Below are 14,879 nucleotides of genomic sequence, written 5' to 3'. Positions count from 1 at the left end.
GAAGTGTTGCAAGGGTGGTTTGCAGCTGCTCAGGAAGAATCCGCAGGGCTTTAAGTGTCATTTCATCACTTTGGATGAAACATGGCTCTATTACTATACTCCTGAGGCCAAACAACAATCTAAACAATGGGTTATCAAGGGAGAATCTGCACCAAAAAAGGCGAAGACCGTTCCTTCCGTTGGAAAGGTTATGCCGACTGTCTTTTGGGATTCGCAAGGGATAATCCTCATCGACTATATGTCAAAGGGTAAAACCATTACAGGTGCATATTATTCATCGTTATTGGACCGTTTGAAAACCGAACTGCAAGAAAAACGCCGGCGATTGGACCGTAAAAAGTCCTTTTCCATCATAACAATGCAGCAGCACACACCTCAGCAGTTGTGATCGCAAAATTAATGAAAATAGGATTCCAACGCGTTTCACATCCTCCCTATTCTCCAGACTTGGCACCCTTGGACCACTATTTGTTCCCCAATTTGAATAAATGGCTGGTGGGACAAAGATTTTATTCAAACGAGGAGGTGATTGCAGCAACAGCTATTTTGCAGACTTGGACAATTCCTATTACTCGGAAAGGATCATCAAATTGGAACAGCGTTGGACGAAGTGTGTAAGTCGAAAAGGAGACTATGTCGAAAAATAAAAAAGGTTTACCCCAAACACGTAAGTAGTTTTTATTTTTGTACACTTTTCAAAAGCTGAGCTAGAAATGAGTCTATGCTCCATTTCAGTCTGGCAGTCTGGACCTGCGCTACGCTGCAAGTTGTCGCGTTTATGTGTAACAGGCCTGGTGCAAACAGTAATGTTGCGCAATATAACTTAACTTCTGTTGTCGTGTGGAATATTGAGTCGTGGTCATGAGCTGAAGCTGACCTCAGACATGGGACTTGTTTCTCACCGTTAACCACGACAGACGTGGTTTGCATCGTGACTTGTGCACGCTTAGACACGAGTTGCCTCATCACACGAAACGTGCTCCTGATAATTATTTGCTACAACAGCGCTCTTCAGTGGAAATCGCCAGGTTGTATCTGACCCGCAAATCGCACAGTTTGAATACGAAAATGGACAAGTGTGGAATTCCTTCTTTGGTTCCATTAAAACGTACATTTCTTCCCTTGTCCATCTGCTAGTCATGTTTATCTGTTTGTAACAAAAATGGTTCAAATGGCTCTGAGCACTATGGGACTAAACATCTTAGGTCATAAGTCCCCTAGAACTTAGAACTACTTAAACCTAACTAACCTAAGGACATCACACACACCCATGCCCGAGGCAGGGTTCGAACCTGCGACCTTAGCAGCCCCGTGGTTAAGGAATGCAGCGCCAGAACAGCACGGCCACCGCGGCCGGCAGTTTGTAACACATAAAAACTTAAATATTTACGAATGTGTTATAAGACAGAAAGGGAAGTTTCATGTCCAGTCAGTAAGTACATGAGCTCAGAAAAATTCCGGTGCAGATCCACAATAGCCTTCCACATAAGATATAAATTATTTCATCAATCTCACGTTTTATTAAAACCCTAATACTAGGGTTGGAACTTAAATAGTGACAACTATTTATTCACAACCAGTACAAAAGAGTTACATGTTTTCACCTGTTACTGTCCCTCAAAGTAGTACCAGCGTTGTGTAGAACGCCTTGCCAGAGAACCCCTTGCCCTGGAAGGCGTAGTACACTCTTAACAGAGCCTGCCTGTTCTGTTGATAGTGAGAATGGAGCTGTCAAAAGTTATGTTGATTCTTGTGTACAACTGTGATGGTGTTATCCTAAAGCATTACGTTCCTCCACGGCCCACCGTCAATGCACAGTATTACTGTTCGCTTTTGGAGTATCAGCTGCGACCATCTTTGCGAAAAGAGCGGCAACACTTCCTGCGCAACTCATCCATCATTTTGCACGACGATGCGCGGGCGCACACAGCGAAAGCTGTGGTTGCTCTGTTCGGTCGATGGGACTGGGAAGTACTGTACCATCCACCATACTGACCAGACTTAAATCCTTGTGACTTTGATTTGATTCCAAAGAAGAAGGAACCGCTTTGTGGCAATCGCTTCAGACCTGTTCCAGAGATTCGACAGGCAGTAGACCGCTCCATTCGCACCATCAACAGAAAAGGCTCTGCTAACGATATACTACGCCTTCCACATCGCTGGCAACGCGTTCTGCACAGCGCTGGCGACTACTTTGAAGGACAGTAACAGGTGAAAACATGTAACTCTTTTGTATCGGTTGTCAATAAATAGTTGTCACTATTTAAGTTCCAACCCTCGTATATAGAAGGTGTTTTACAAAGATATGTAAATATTTTAACTTGTTGTGACTCTTCAAGCTTTCCCGGCGCATTTGCTGTAAATAATCTTCACGGGTTTGCCGCCAGATAACACTGTGCAAATTCCACAATATTTCCACGGAGCAACTGTCCGACATCTTGAGGTGGTTCAACCTTGCTGGTGGCTAGGTACGACTGACGGTATCCGCACGTCGACACCCCATTTCTAGAACACGCGCGCTATGAATGCGCAGGCGCCGAAATCGCGCATGCGCAGATGCTTTGCAGATAGATGGTGCCATATTCAAACGCCCTCTGCTGAAAATCGCAGTACGTCCAGACGGTACCCACCAAAGACCTTACTAGACCAATGTTATGACGAGTTTGTTATCGAAAAATCTTCATTTTCGCCTCTTCATTTAATAGCAGCCAATGCAGGGTTCCAGGCTGTGCTCAGCTGAAACCCAGCATCCTTTTTGATGAGACTATCGGCTGTACGGATATGTATTGCTTCCTTACTGACGCAATCTCTGACGCAATCTCAGAAAGATGATGCCGGGAATAAAACTTCCGTCTTTTCATAAATCATTCAGACACTGTTCAGCCATTCCGATTGACGAAGGCGTGTATGGCGCTGATGTTCGTCGCATGTAGCTCTTAGCACTATGGGACTTAACATCGGAGGTCATCAGTCCCCTAGAACTTAGAACCACTTAAACCTAACTAACCCACGGACATCACACACATACGAGGGCTATCCACAAAGTACATTGCGTTTTGGAATTAAAAATAAATAAAGTACTGGAATTTTTTTAATTATATACAGATGAAAGCCACACTTCAATACTACTTTTCTACATAGTTGCCATTTAAATTAAGGCACTTATCGTGGCGATTGACGAACTTGGAAATTCCTTCGTCTTAAAATTCGGCCGCCTGCGCCTTCAACCACTCTTCTTGAAGCTGTGCGCCATCATCAAAACGCTGCATAGCCAACCACTTCTTCATTGCTGGGAATAAGTGGAAATCGCTCGGTGCCAGGTCGGGACTGTACAGCGGATGAGGAAACAACTCCCACTTAAAAGATTCGAGAACTTCACGAGTGGCATTTGCCGTGTGGGCCCGGGCGTTGTCATGATTCAGCAAGATCTTTGAGCCTAACTTCCCCCTGCGCTTGTTTTGTATTGCTCTTCTGAGGTTGTGCAGAGTTTGGCAATACCTTTGAGAATTTATTGTAGTGCCTCTTTCCAGGAAATCCAGAAAAATCGTATTTCTACCGGGTTACTGATTAACCACGTGGTTGAAGGCGCAGGCGGCGGAATTTTACGACGAAGGAATTTCCAAGCTCGTCCATCGCTACGATAAGTGCCTTAATTTAAATGGTAACTATGTAGAAAAGTAATATTTAAGTGTGGCTTTCATCTTTATATAATTAAAAAAATTCCAATACTTTATTTATTTTTAATTCCAAAACGTAATGTACTTTGTGGATAGCCCTCGTACATGCCCGAGGCAGGATTCGAACCTGCGACCGTAGCAGTCGCGCGGCGGACTGAAGGCACAGAACCACTCGGCCACCGCGGCCGGCTAAACCGGAAAAAACACTGCTCAGTGTTAAGGAAGTTGTACAGTGTACATTCTACACAGAAAACTAACTCGTTTCAAGGTTAGCAAACGACTGAAACAACTCACTAATGGTTGCCAACAATGACAAACGTTTCTGTATTCTTAATGGAAAGTAAACAGATTTACTTGTGTAATAATCTTTGCTTCTCTGGATGTTCTGGAAAACTACTGCAGATACACGTCTGGGACATGTTTTATTAGATTCAGCAGACTAGTAATAACAAAATAAATGAAAATTGTGCATTAACCTCAGACAGTTTTGTGATGGCTTCATATTAGCGAAGTTGCTTAAGTTCAGACAAAATATTTTATTATCCGTGACTCCGTAACTAAACACATGTGGACCAGTGTTTATATGAATTTTTTTCTTTTGTTTTACTTCTGGAATAAATTATTAAAATATTTGCATATCTTCGTGAATCACCCTGTATAATGTAATTCTGTATCCCAGAACCTATACCGCTGTTTATATGAATAAATAAATACTGAATTGTGATCGGATCAGGCAGTGACGTAGATACCAGTCTTGCAGTTCGTAGTTCCATGTTCACAAAACTAAACAAACTCAGTCGCGAGAGACTGCTCTCTTCTATTTACATAATACTGAATGTCTGAATATCACAAAACATTCTGCTATTATATTAATACGAAAGTTTTAGCTTTCAGGAAATGTGCAGATGAAAAGAATAATGTAATAAAGCAGGATGTGAAAAGCTACACTTGACTTCCTAATTTCGTGCCTCAAGATTCTACTCTACACTGGGCTTCTGTAACAGACGATAAGTCTTTTATGCCACTATCTCCAGAAGGCCTTAATCACTGATATGTCATTAACTGACAAACTATAACAAGTAGGACGAAGAACAACATGTTTTTGGTAAATCTTCAATGTGTAGTTACCTTGGAACTGTACACTTTCATAACAGGTAACTTGTAATGCGGAAACAACCAAATATTCTAGCGGAGAAAGAGTAACACACCCCTTAAGAGGTTTCCAACTCACTCAATGTTTATTGCTGCAACAGCACATATGGAGTATATGAAATGATTACATTAATGGATCAATAGCACCAGCAGTTCTGAGGAACCAGGTATCGATTCCATGCTGAAACGCCCATATTAGTAGCAGGTGTATTCTCCGCAGGCGACTATGCAGGCGCTGACTCTGGATGGCTCTGAGAACTATGGGACTTAACAGCTGAGGTCATCAGTTGCCTAGAATTTAGAACTACTTAAACCTAACTAACCTAAGGACATCACACACATCCATGCCCCAGGCAGGATTCGAGCCTGTGACCGTAGCGGTCACGCGGTTCCAGACTGCACCGCCTAGAACCGCACGGCCACTGGGGCCGGCCTGACTCTGGAATCCAGTCGATCATGCAGATGGCGTATACTGTCCTGGTATACGTTATGACATTATGCCATGCCTACTTGACCTGTTCAGGCAGTTCCGTGAGAATTGTTGGCTGGCGTGTCGCACGGGTCACTTCTCGTCCAATCACATACCATACGCACTCGCTTGGAGCAAATCCGGAGATCTTGCTGGCCGAGAAAGTTGCTGCACGTCTTGCGGAGCACGTTGAGCTGCACGGGCGGTGTATGGCCGAGCATTATCCTGTTGGAACAACACTTTACCCTCCTGTTCCGCGAACGTCAAGAGAACGGTCTAACAACGGCTACAGCCCCGAATCCTCCCGCGGTCATAAAAATGGTACCGAACCCTCCCAAGCCCGCAAGAGTTTGAAAAACGATGGGGCCGAATCCCCCCTTTTGAAGCAGGTGGCAGTTCTAAACGTTATGTATACTCCAAGCACATGTAAAAATTTTTCGCGTGCATTGTGAGTATCTTTAAAAGTTTTTATCTTTTATCGTATTTATAAACTGGAATCATTCTATCTCAGTGTTCATTTTATTAATTATGGTTACATTTCGAGCAAATCTATACGTACAACAAATTGATAAGAGTCCGATGTCTGAATATAGGAGATGCTTAAGAAAACTTAATTTGAAAGGTCTGTAGAAGGGCAATAGACGGCAAAAAATATTTTTGTAATTTCTTCTGCGTGTCTGTTTGTACTCGCATTATGCGTATGCGGATGCCAGTGTCGTAGCTAGGGGCTGGCCAGAGGGTCTGCACTTGGACCCGCAACCAGCACAACGTTGGGCACAGGCAGAAAATTACTGTGGATTGAACACAATATTGTAAAAAGCATAAATGTTGACCTCGCATTTTAAGTATATTTTAAAAAATCATTTTATCCTAATATGTTCATGTACATCTAAAAATCACAATTATCTATTGTTAGCTCCTGGTCCGATTTTGTATGAAACTGATTTTACATACTGAAATCTTGAAATTTTACCAGTTTCGAAATTGCCACTTCAAGTGTGGGCGATTTCTTTCGTTTTCCTTCGTTTTCAACGAATTTATTGCAATTTCAGATCCGAGCTGAATTTGTTTCAGCTCTTCAAGAAATCGGTAAATGTCAGGACTGGAGGAGTAGAACTATTATATTTGCTATGGAAACTTTCGCAAGCATTAGTTGTTAGCTGTCTGTTACAGCTCAGTTCTGCCCACATGGATGGAGGAAAGAGAGCATTCTCTTCTTTGTAAGTTTCTTCTAAATAGATTTACGAAAATGGTTGACATCTTTCGTAATTATATCTTGCGTACCTTCTCCTTCTAACTTCTGGCAAATTATTTTTGACTGTCTCTCACAAAAATCTTCTACGGCTTTTCTCTTTAGGTCAGAAATGATTTCTTGCCTCTGAATTTTGTTATGGGGCATTTCTTCATGATTGTGCTCTTCTTAACACTCCACGACATCCAGCTCCTCAATAGAAATAGTTTTAACAAAACTTCTGCAGACATTAATGTTGCACGTCCATCGCGCTAGACCACCTTTCAGCAGTTTTTGAAAACCGAAGGTGTTACCTTTCAAAACCAACATTTTGCTTCCCTTACTACTTACTGAAACTGTAAGTTCGTCTGACGACATGTTCACTCTACAACGATCTGCCGCGAACTGTGAAGTGGTCGCAGGAATGCTCTGTCGCCCCGAACTGGTCATTAGCGCACGCAATGCTCCGCCGCTTTGTGTCAGTTGGGAGGATTCGCTCCTCTTACCTGCTTACCTACCTGGTTTCGGAAGGATTCAGGGCTGCGCGCCTAACAACATCCTGCACGCACCCAGCGCTGACTAGACTCCCCTATAGTCTCACCAAAGGTGAACGAGAGTACCTTGTCGCACATTAGACAAAAAGGCCTGCCGTGAGACCAGTGTGTCTTGGACGAATGCACTGTACGAGACAGCGCTCATCAGGTCTACATGATAAGCGCAGGTGACCATCACTTGCCTGCAGATAGGATCTGCTTTCATCGATGAAGATCACCATGTGCCATTTCATTTCCAACTGATACTCTGACGGCACCATTGAGCCGTGCACGTCGATGCTGTAGCATGAGTGGGAGACGGACTACATGTATGCACATCCGTACTCCCATTGCGAACAACCGATTCGCAACAGTTCGTGTTGAAACGTCTGGCCTAACGAGCCGTCTTATCCGTGCTGTTGTTCAAATGGCTCTGAGCACTATTGGACTTAACATCTGAGGTCATCAGTCTCCTAGAACTTAGAGCTACTTTAACCTAATGAACCTAAGGACATCACACACATCCATGCCCGAGGCAGGATTCGAACCTGCGACCTTAGTGGTCGCACGGTTCCAGACTGAAGCGCCTACAACCGCTCGGCCAGATCCTCCGGCTCCGTGCTGTAGTACCTGTACGATCTGGCGTGCGTCTGTGCTGCGTGGACGTCCAGAACCTTGTCTACAAGAGTGAGAATGTTCCTGTCACCACTGATATCAGCTTCGTTGTATAACTGCTGTGGCCATGCTCCGAAAGGACCATCCCGCCACTCGCAACGTCACAGTTTGAGCCCTTTCAAACTCGCTTCGTGGCATGTTTGCCTCTGGCTTCACCTTTTCCACCACACTGAGCCCATGGATGTAAGAATTCGCTATTAGGGGCGCCCTGGTAGCTATGCCATTACGCTACCTGTTGGTGGAGGACGTTGTAACCATTATCAGTGCATATGCCATGATCGGATCAAAATCGACGTCGTCTTGCCAAGTGTGCTATTTTTTCCGGTATTGTATTTCAGCTCTTTAGCCATCAGTATTACGTTTCGCGTCATTTTGTCACATCAAATCGTACCGATAAAAATGTGTTTTGAAGATATCCTGAAAGTGCTGGTAGTCTGAAACAACATACATCCATAAGACCTAAATTTTAATATAAAAGGCAGTATATAAAGGGTGATTTCACCAAGATATGCAAATATTTTAATATCATATTCTACAAGTAAAACTAAAGAAAAGGGTTCATACAAACATAGGTCCGCATATGTTTAGTTACGGATAATAAGATATTGCCTGAATATTAGCAACGTCGCTAATATGGAGCCATCGTAAATACGTCGAAGGTTAAAATAAAGCACGAGTTCCATTTATTTTGTGGTTACTGATCTGGTGACTCTAACAAAACATAACCCAGACGTGTATGTGGAGTAGTTTTCCAGAACATCCAGAGAAGCAAAAAAGCATTTTCGTAATTTTTTTAATTTACTAATTACTTGGCCCAATTGGTTTTTTGAATTCTACACAGACTGGTACCCGGGCTAAGTTGAACAGCATCCATAATATCCTCGGCATCGTCTTCACTTCCCGACCACTCGTAATGATTATGAACGCTAGGTAGAGAACCTGTATCCCGTAACATCGAAATATTCCCCTAGTGGTTCGTGCATTCGGAATCCTCAGAGTTGGATAATGTACGCGATATTCATTAACTGCAGTCGTAACATTACTATCACATTTGCCATAAATAAACACCTTATCTGCGTATTCCTCTGTCGTAAATTTGAGAAGCATCCCTATTTCATAAATAATCTACAAACTACAACAGTTACTATGTGGTTTCACTTATACAGACTGCTGCTATTACGTTATTTCACTGAAAAATACAGGAAACTAAATCGTTTCAAGGTTAACAAGCGACTGAAACAACTCACTAACGGTTACTAACAGTGCCGGCCGCTGTGCCCGAGTGGTTCTAGGCGTTTCAGCCAAAAACCGCGCTGTTGCTACGGTCGCAGGCTCGAATCCTGCCTCGGGCATGAATGTGTGTGGTGTCCTTAAGTTATTTAGGTTTAAGTAGTTCTACGTCTAGGGGACTGGTGACCTCAGATGTTAAGTTTCATAGTGCTTAGAGCCATTTGAACCATTTGGAAACAGTGACATACACGTTTCTACATTATTAATGGAAACTAAACAAATTTACTTATATAATAATCTTTGCTTCTCTCGATGTTCTGCAAAACTACTGCAGATACACTTCTGGGACATGTTTTATTTGATTCGCCGGACCAATAACGACAAAATACACTCCTGGAAAATGGAAAAAAGAACACATTGACATCGGTGTGTCAGACTCACCATACTTGCTCCGGACACTGCGAGAGGGCTGTACAAGCAATGATCACACGCACGGCACAGCGGACACACCAGGAACCGCGGTGTTGGCCGTCGAATGGCGCTAGCTGCGCAGCATTTGTGCACCGCCGCCGTCAGCGTCAGCCAGTTTGCCGTAGCATACGGAGCTCCATCGCAGTCTTTAACACTGGTAGTATGCCGCGACAGCGTGGACGTGAACCGTATGTGCAGTTGACGGACTTCGAGCGAGGGCGTATAGTGGGCATGCGGGAGGCCGGGTGGACGTACCGCCGAATTGCTCAACACCTGGGGCGTGAGGTCTCCACAGTACATCGATGTTGTCGCCAGTGGTCGGCGGAAGGTGCACGTGACCGTCGACCTGCGACTGGACCGCAGCGACGCACGGATGCACGCCAAGACCGTAGGATCCTACGATGTGCCGTAGGGGACCGCACCGCCACTTCCCAGCAAATTAGGGACACTGTTGCTCCTGGGGTATCGGCGAGGACCATTCGCAACCGTCTCCATGAAGCTGGGCTACGGTCCCGCACACCGTTAGGCCGTCTTCCGCTCACGCCCCAACATCGTGCAGTCCGCCTCCAGTGGTGTCGCGACAGGCGTGAATGGAGGGACGAATGGAGACGTGTCGTCTTCAGCGATGAGAGTCGCTTCTGCCTTGGTGCCAATGATGGTCGTATGCGTGTTTGGCGCCGTGCAGGTGAGCGCCACAATCAGGACTGCATACGACCGAGGCACACAGGGCCAACACCCGGCATCATGGTGTGGGGAGCGATCTCCTACACTGGCCATACACCTCTGGTGATCGTCGAGGGGACACTGAATAGTGCACGGTACATACAAACCGTCATCTAACCCATCGTTCTACCATTCCTAGACCGGCAAGGGAACTTGCTGTTCCAACAGGACAATGCACGTCCGCATGTATCCCGTGCCACCCAACGTGCTCTAGAAGGTGTAAGTAAACTACCCTGGCCAGCAAGATCTCCGGATCTGTCCCCCATTGAGCATGTTTGGGACTGGATGAAGCGTCGTCTCACGCGGTCTGCACGTCCAGCACGAACGCTGGTCCAACAGAGGCGCCAGGTGCAAATGGCATGGCAAGCCTTTCTCAGGACTACATCCAGCATCTCTACGATCGTCTCCTTGGGAGAATAGCAGCCTGCATTGCTGCAAAAGGTGGATATACACTGTACTAGTGCCGACATTGTGCATGCTCTGTTGCCTGTGTCTATGTGCCTGTGGTTCTGTCAGTGTGATCATGTGATGTATCTGACCCCAGGAATGTGTCAAAGTTTCCCTTTCCTGGGACAATGAATTCACGGTGTTCTTATTTCAATTTCCATGAGTGTAAATGGAAATCATGCTTTGCTTTAACATCGTACAGTTTTGCGATAGCTTCATGTTAGCGAAGTTGCTAAATTTCAGGCAATATCTTTTATTAGCCGTAACTCCATAACTATTTTCTTTAGTTTTACTTGTAGAATAACATATTAGAATATTTGAATATCTTTGTGAATCACCCTGTATAGGCTTGAAGTGAAAACCACGAGAACCGACATATCATCTCCAGACTTCTCTCCTCTGCACAAAGCAAAACGCTGGCTTGTTTTAGTGAGTCTTTACGCTACGGAATACTAACGAACGTGAATTTTCGTGCGGAGGTGGCACAAAACTTGCTTTTTTTGCCCCGTTTCAGGACTGCTTAAGGCGCTACGATTCATGCTGATACGTAATCTCCATGTCTCATTGGTTGATTTTGGCATGGCCTTATACGGTAGCTTTGATTTTCCTGAGCCCTGCTTCGCCAGAAGTAATGGACATGGACTCCAGTGCACCTGCGTGGGGGCCATAGCAGTGAACGTTCGTGTGTCGAGTGTCACAGCTCGTTACCTGAGCAGAGATTTGTTTAACTTTAATTCTTTGTGATTAAATATTAAGTTCAATTCGATACGTTAGTAGGTTGTATTGCGATTAGTAGGCATTTATTTATGTGAAGGCATAACATTGGGACATCATTTAGATGTGTGTAGCAGAAGGTAACGGTGTCTGTATTGTGGAAAGAGGCAAGAGTTGCAATTGTCGAATAATAAATTCTTGGAAGTCCATGAAACATGTAATAAACTCGTTCATAAAAAATAGACCTGAACTTCCCTGTAACAGTTCCATAGCACTGAATCGTCCATAGTGTATTTTATATCTGGAACCGCGCGACCGCTACGGTCGTAGGTTCGAATCCTGCCTCGGCCATGGATGTATGTGATGTCCTTAGGTTAGTTAGGTTTAAGTAGTTCTGAGTTCTAGGGGACTGATGACCTCTAATGTTTAAGTCCCATAGTGCTCAGAGCCGTTTTTGTAATTTATAGGGCGTCTTGTTTTCGATCCGCTGAAAAGTTGGAGCAAAGCTCTTCGAATTTTCGTCCAATAACATGCCTGGTCGGCAGGAAAAATTATTTTAAAACTAAATCTTCTCCGGTGACCTTTTATTCTATAGACGAATATTTAACTAACACTTGTAGCATATGCAGTATAGTAGACATAGCTGTTTGTCACATTGTCAACATGTTCCGCGAGTTAAGTTTGGTCACAGAATACATTCTGAGTTCAGAATTATATTAGATATATTTTCATTGTGAAAGATGAGGACATCGTCTCAAGATGGGGACTGGCTAATTTCACGACCAGCTTCGTTTTATTACATTTGTTACGGCGTAAATCAAATGAAGTTAAGGAATTCTGGTACCTAGGCAGTAAAATAACCAATAACGGACGGAGCAAGGAGGACATCAAAAGCAGACTCGCTATGGCAAAAATGGCATTTCTGGCCAAGAGAAGTCTACTAATATCAAATACCGGCTTCAATTTGAGGAAGAAATTTCTGAGGATGTACGTCTGGAGTACAGCATTCTATGGTAGTGAAACATGGACTGTGGGAAAACCGGAACAAACGAGAATCGAAGCATTTGAGATGTGATGCTATAGACGAATGTTGAAAATTAGGTGGACTGATAAGGTAAGGAATGAGGAGGTTCTACGCAGAATCGTAGAGGAAAGGAATATGTGGAAAACACTGATAAGGAGAAGGTACAGGATTATAGGAGATCTGCTAAGACATGAGGGAATGACTTCCATGGTACTAGAGGGAGCTGTAGAAGGCAAAAACTGTAGAGGAAGACAGAGAATGGAAATCGTCAAGCAAATAATTGAGGACGTAGGTTGCAAGTGCTACTCTGAGATGAAGAGGTTAGCACAGGGGAGGAATTCGTGGCGGGCCGCATCAAACCAGTCAGTAGACTGATGACCAAAAAAAGGCATACCTTAACTGGACTTGTAAACAACAATAGAGAAGAGATGGCTGTGAGAAGACGTGAGCCAAACGCACGCTACCGACCCCTTCCAGGATGACAACGCGACAGCGGCGTTCCTTATGTGAAGAGGACGTAAGCGCCTAGACCGACTGGCGACGCCCCAGTTGAGTAGCAGCTTCAAAATTAGGCACATGTATAGCAGCGATTTAGGATTCTCTATGATGAATATTGCTTATTTCGTATGTCACCCTTTTCTTGTGACACATGTGCATAAGTGCGAAGTTAAGTATTGTATCTTTTCATTTTGTAATTAAACTCATTAATACGATTTGTTTGAATTGTTTGTCTAGCGAACCAAGTGCGTAGGATTCCTGAACACTGCATATTTGACAACGAGCATGGAGACGTAATATTTATACACACTAGTATATCTCTACGGTCCCCATGAATAAAACGTTTCGGAATGTCAACAGTGTAGCAAAAGACGGATCTCTACTTATCGTAAAGAAGACGAGTCAAGTTGCAGACAGGCAGTCTTAAAATACACTTACATACAGCTTTCGGCCACAACCTTCATCAGTAAAAGAGACACACACCATTCACACACAAAAGCGAGCGCACCTCACGCACCCACGCACCCACTCTGGCATTCCGGCCCTAGATGCTGCTGAATGGTATGCGTCTCTCTTGTACTGATGAAGGATGTCGCCGAAAGTGTTACGTCAGTGTAAAATGTATGTTTGACCATCTGCTACTTTTATTTTAAACCCAAATTTCGGCCGGTTCCAGTCATCCACCATCTACACGAGTAAGGGTTAAAACGGTTTAAGTAACAACATCACATTTGCACTTTTAGAAGAAAACATACTCTTACCAGGTGTACACAGAGCAGTGCTGAAGAGGAGATCTTCTCTTCAGTACCGCTCTCTCTACATTTGGTATTAGTATGTTTGCTTCTAAAAGTCCTGTGTAGTATAATGATATTCATAACATGCTCTACAAACTATTTAAGTACTGAAAACTGCGATGTTGTGACTTGAACCATTCTAACTCTTATCCGTGAAGATGGCGCATGACTGAAACCGGTCGGTATTTGGATTTAAAACAAAAGCATCTGATTTTAAAACATGCGTTTTATACATTACTTGACTGCTGTTGAAAGTCACCTTCCGAAAATGCCTTTGTAGATGTCTTTTAACTGTGCTTGTCTGCATCTTGACGTGTCTTCTTTTTTACGGTAAGTAGGAATCTGCCTTTTCCTCTGACTGATTTGATGCGGCCTGCCACGAATTGCTCTCCTGTGTCAACCTCTTCATCTCAGAGTAGCACTTGCAATCTACGTCCTCAATTATATGCTGGATGTATTCCAACCTCTGTCTTCCTCTACAATTTTTGCCCTCTACAGCTCCCTCTAACCATAGAAGTCATTCCGGTCATTCCCTCATGCCTTTAAAGATGTCCTCTCATCCTGTCCCTTCTCCTTATCAGTGTCTTCCACATATCCCTTTCCTCTCCGATTCTGCACAGAACCTCCTCCTTCCTTACCTTAGCAGTCCACCTAATTTTCAACATTCATGTGTAGCACCGCAGCTCAAATGCTTCTGCTCTGTTCTGTTCCGGTTTTCCCACAGTCCATGTTTCACTACCATACCAGATGTACATTGTCATAAATTTCTTCCTCAAATTAAGGCCGATATTTGATATTAGTAGACTTCTCTTGGCCAGGAATTCGTTTTTTGTCATTGTTAGTCTGCTTTTGATGTCCTCCTTGCTCCGTCCATCATTAGTTATTTTACTATCTAGGTAGCAGAATTCCTTAACTTCACCTTCTTCTTGACCATCGACCCTGGTGTTAAGTTTCTCGCTGTTCTCATTTCTGCTACTTCTCATTGCCTTCGTCTTTCTTCGATTTACTCTCAGTCCATACTGTGTACTCATTAGACTGTTCATTCCGTTCAGCAGATCATGTAATTCTTCTTCACTTTCACTCAGGGTAGCAATGTCATCAGCAATCGTAACATTGATATCCTTTCACCTTGAATTTTAGTTCCACTCCTGAATCTTTCTTTTATTTCCATCATTGCTTCCTCGATGTACAGATTGAACAGTAGGGGCGAAAGACCGAATTCTTGTGTTACATCCTTGTCT

Source organism: Schistocerca gregaria, chromosome 7 (assembly GCF_023897955.1).
Source record: "Schistocerca gregaria isolate iqSchGreg1 chromosome 7, iqSchGreg1.2, whole genome shotgun sequence".
Classification (NCBI taxonomy): Eukaryota; Metazoa; Arthropoda; class Insecta; order Orthoptera; family Acrididae; genus Schistocerca; species Schistocerca gregaria.
This window is presented reverse-complemented; position numbering follows the sequence as displayed.